Raw genomic sequence first — 5,000 nt, 5'->3', positions numbered from 1 at the left:
TATTATATTATTTCAATAATGAGAGAGAGAGAGAAGGGGGGGTTCAAGTGATCTCCTAAGCTATCTGATAGGAATATTATATTATTTTAATAATGAGAGAGAGTGAGAGAGAGAGATAGAGAGACGTAATAAAATATATTCATATATTCTGCAATCAGAGCATATAGGAAATCACTTGGAGCTCTCTCTCTCTCTCTCTCTCTCTCTCTCTCTCTCTCTCTCTCTTCCGCGGCGATCTTAAGCAAACGGGCTTATTGTTAGAGGTTGGGAGGGGGCGGCTGGAGGGAGTTTTCCCAGCCTCACCCCTACCCCCACCCCCCACATACTCCCTTTCTATTAGAAGGCCATAATTCATGGCTATAATACGATTATGGATAACGTATTGAGGCCCAGTCTTCCATGAGTGTGATTCCGGCGATGTCGTGATAAGCCATGCTCTCTCTCTCTCTCTCTCTCTCTCTCTCTCTCTCTCTCTCTCTCTCTCTCAATTTTGTTCATCCTTTCGCTATCTCTCACTTGGATTCTTGAGACTAGCGTTATATCGAACACAAATTCTCTCTCTCTCTCTCTCTCTCTCTCTCTCTCTCTCTCTCTCTCTCTCTCTCCTGGCTGAATACGTGACGGAATTACCGAACGGATCAAAAGAAGAATGAACGGATTTGCGTATATGCCTAAGTTACCGTGAGTTGATAACGAGAGAGAGAGAGAGAGAGAGAGGGCGAGCTAGCTGAGGAAGTTGATAAGAGAGAGAGAGAGAGAGAGAGAGAGAGAGAGAGCGGCTTTCGCTTTTGCAATAACGCAGTCTCAAAATCCGAAAGAGAGAGAGAGTCCGCATTTGAGAAGAGAGAGAGAGAGAGAGAGAGAGAGAAGAGAGAGATAGGGGTCTCGGTAAAAGGCCCCCGCCAAAAACGGTTCCCGCCAATTGAGGTTTCCCGCGCAAATGACCCTCCCGAGCGCGCGCCAGGTCACGTGACTTATTCTATGGCGGATTTGCCACACCGAATGCACAATTCTGATTCCCCGTTTCGATAATTGAAATGTAATTGATATTATCGCCGGCCACCATCTCTCGCTCCTGCCCCGAGAGAGAGAGAGAGTGAGAATGAGTAAGAGTCTACTCCCTCTCCCTCTTTTTCTCCCTCGTCTATTTGTGACAGCTGCTGATGATATGCGCTGTTATCAGTCCTTTTAAATACGCGAGCAAGAGCGTGAAGTCGATGCGCGTCCGCGGGCGGGTGGGGAGTTGGGGGCGGCCGAGTATTATTACTATATTATTAAGAGCACGTGATTTGACGCTGGTGATCTCAGTCTTTCTCACGATTTCTCCCGTTTTCTTGAATAATTTCCCATGTTTTTTTTTTATATTTTCTCATCTATTTTTTATTACTCTCTTCTATTATAGTATTTTCTCTCTCATATTTTCTTTATTTTCTCACTTTTTCTTGAATAATTTCCAATGTTTTTTTTTAATATTTTCTCATATATTCTTCATTGTTCTCTTCTATATAATATTTTCCCGCATTCTCTCTATTATTTTCTAATATTTTCCTTAATATATTCCCACGTTTTTTTGAATTTTTATTTTTCGTGACTCATATTTTGCAGTTTTTTTTTTTAATATTTTCTCAGCAATTCTTTATTTCTTATGTGATTTTTTATCATAGATCTATATATTCTCATATTGCAGTTAATATTTTCTCATATTTAAAATTTTCTCGTATTTCTTTCCATGTTTTCTCATACTTGCTAGAATATTTATCTCACATGTAATGGTTAATATTTTCTTTAATATTTTCTCAAATTCTTTTTCATATTTTCCCAAATTTTCTTTCATATTTTCGCGTGTTTTCTTCAATATGTTTTCGCTGAACATTTTCACACTATTTGTTTAATATTTTCACATTTTTGTAAAACTTTTGTACTTAACATTTTCACGTATGTTCTTTAATATTTTCTCATACTTTCTCTATAAAATGTTTTTGTATCTCTTTTCATATTTTCTCATACTTGCTTGAATATTTATCTCCCATGTAATGGTTAATATTTTCTTGAATATTTTCTCAAATTGTCTGTGATATTTTTCCAAATTTTCTGTCATATTTTCGCATGTTTTCTTTAATATGTTTTCGTTGAACATTTTCAGTTTCTTTAATATTTGCACGTTTTCTTTAAATTTTTTTACTTAACATTTTCACATATTTTCTTTATTATTTTCTCATATTTTCTCTGTTTCCGCTGAACATTTTCATATATTTTCTATACTATTATCCCGTATTTTATTTAATATGTTTTTACTTAACATTTTCACATATTTTCTCCCTGCAGTATCATCCAGCTAAAGGGGAAAGGATAGAGAGGGAGAGAGAGAGAGAGAGAGAGAGAGAGAGAGAGAGTGGGGGGGGGGGGGGGGGGGGGATGGAGAACGTCTTGGCCCCGGTGATTGTGGCTTGTTCCAGGACAAATGGCTGGACCTGTTCTGGAAATGAGGAAACAAGCTCGTCATTTAGGGGCGCGGTGTGTGTACTGATGACGCATTCTCTCTCTCTCTCTCTCTCTCTCTCTCTCTCTCTTCTCTCTCAGTGCTGGAATTATGAGGAATTGTTTTACCAACGTCTTGGGATGCGGCCTCTCTCTCTCTCTCTCTCTCTCTCTCTCTCTTCTCTCTCTCTCTCTCTCTCCGTACTGGAATTATGAGGAATTGTTTTTCCAGCATCTCAAGATGCAGCCTTGCAGCAGCGGCAGTGAGTGGAACAGCAGGTGGAACAGTGGAAGGGGATGGAACAGCAGTACATACTATGTATATATGACTGTATATTGTTTGTGTGTGTGTGTGTGTGTGTATATATATATATATATATATATATATATATATATATATATATATATTTATGTATGTATATATATATATATATATATATATATCTATATATATATATGGTGAGAGAGAGAGAGAGAGAGAGAGAGAGAGACGTTAACTAACTATTCCTGTTACGCCAGAAACCTCCTATGACATATGAAGGCCATTTTTTAAAATTTTGATGTCATTTACCGCTGTTCTTTTTGTCTGCTTCCCCCTTCCCGTTCTAACAGTCTATTATAATAAACTCCAAGTATTACGCTGGAATTTCACCAATTCTGAACCACGAGGGAGGAATTAAGAGCAATAATACGCCTTGTCTCTTCGCACATAAATCTTACCCTTGTTTATGTATGTATGTATGTGTATGTTGTTATATATATATTATATATATAATTATATATATATATATAATATTATATATAGATATATACATACATATATAGATATATACATATATATATATAATATATATATATATATATATATATATATACATATATATATATATATATATATATATATATATATATATATATATATATATATATTGTTTTCCAATCAAAGAAGAAACAAGTCAGCCTGACAAGACTACAAAATACTCTCAAAAGAATAGGGAATATTCTTACGAATACTGAATACTTTCAAGAATACACGATACTCTTGTGAACACAAAATACTCTCAGAGATGCGGAATGATGTTAAGAGTACAGGTGACTCTTAAGGCCACGCAATATTCTTTAGAATACACAATACTCTAGAAGTAAGAGTACTCCTGCGAATACAGAAGTCTCAAAACTACAGAATAGTCTTAAGAATACTATGTAGACCTCTGAAGACTACAGGATACTTCTAATTACATGGGCTATTCTTAAGAATACAGACGTCTGCGAATACAGACTACACTTAAGAATACATTCGAGAACAATACAGATTTCTCCTATGAATAAAGAACACTCTCGAGAACACAAGATACTCTGGAGAATACAGAATACTCCTAAGAATAACGAAAACACTCAAGAAACGTAACACAATTCAGTCTCTCACTTCCGGAAGTATCAACACGATTGCGTGAATCGAATGTTACAGATATTTCGCTTCTAAAAGACTCCGGGACACTTTCCTTCCACAGGTTATCGCTCCCTGGCTAGTCCTACCTAGCCCTCCTTCCTTCTTAGGCGCCCTTTATTATGGCAGTGGTGCGAGGGCCTCCCTTGCCCCCCCTTTCTCCCTTCCCCTCCTCCCTTTAACCACTCAGAAAAGGAACTTCTCTAACGTTTTAAGTTTAAGGGACGAAACCGCACGCTGGGGAGTCACAGGCACACTCCGAACGTTTTTACTTAGGTCAAGCCGACGCCTTTTATGAGATCTCCAGATTTCGACAAGGGGTCCTGGTGGTCTTTGAGGGTCCGGGGAGGTCGTTCCCAGGTCAGGAGAGGGTGGTTCCTCTACCACCCCTCCTACCACCCCCCCTCCTCCTCCTTTCCCTTTTTCCTCTGACAGGTGAGATGGCTCCCTGAAGTGCCCTTCGCGTTTTTGGAAAAGGTTCTAGCTAAAGGTTCCCTTCGGAGCAAGGCTGGACAAACTTGAATTCAGGAATCTGGTGTTAGGCGTTTTTCTCGAATTTATTATTTTTTTTTATTTTGGCAGATTTTGATTTTTCCAGTCTCATTGTAATGTTTTACTTTGCAAAGAGCCTAAATAATTGTTTAGTAAAATGTCACATATATTTCTCGATTTTTATTTTTTTTTACAGATTTTGATTTTTACAAAGTCGTATATCAAATTCTTAACATCCTTATGAACGTTTTACTTTGTAAAGAAATTAGAGAATTATTTCGTAAAATGCCAGATATTTTTCTCGATTTTTTTTTAACTTTGACAGATTTTGATTTTTCCAAAGTCTTATATGTAATTCTTAACATTCTTATGAACATTTTGCAAAGAGACCAAAGAATTACTCAGTAAAATGTCAGATATTGTTCTCAGTTTTTTTACTTGACAGATTTTGATGTTTTCTGAGCCTTGTAATTAATTTTATTTGGTCACAATATCCTCAAAATTCTTATGAACATTTTATTTTCCAAATAAACTATATAATTATTCAATGAAATGTCAGACACTTACAAAAAGGGCTACAACA

General features: G+C 36.8%; 1 long non-coding RNA gene across 1 annotated transcript in view; it reads left to right on the top strand.

Moving 5' to 3' along the window:
* The window catches only part of LOC135201694 (uncharacterized), a 170,338-nt gene that overhangs the window by 83,420 nt on the left and 81,918 nt on the right, over positions 1-5,000 (top strand). The window lies entirely within an intron of this gene.

The sequence above is a fragment of the Macrobrachium nipponense genome, chromosome 28 (genome assembly GCF_015104395.2).
Source record: "Macrobrachium nipponense isolate FS-2020 chromosome 28, ASM1510439v2, whole genome shotgun sequence".
In the NCBI taxonomy this organism is placed as follows: Eukaryota; Metazoa; Arthropoda; class Malacostraca; order Decapoda; family Palaemonidae; genus Macrobrachium; species Macrobrachium nipponense.
This window is presented reverse-complemented; position numbering and strand designations above follow the sequence as displayed.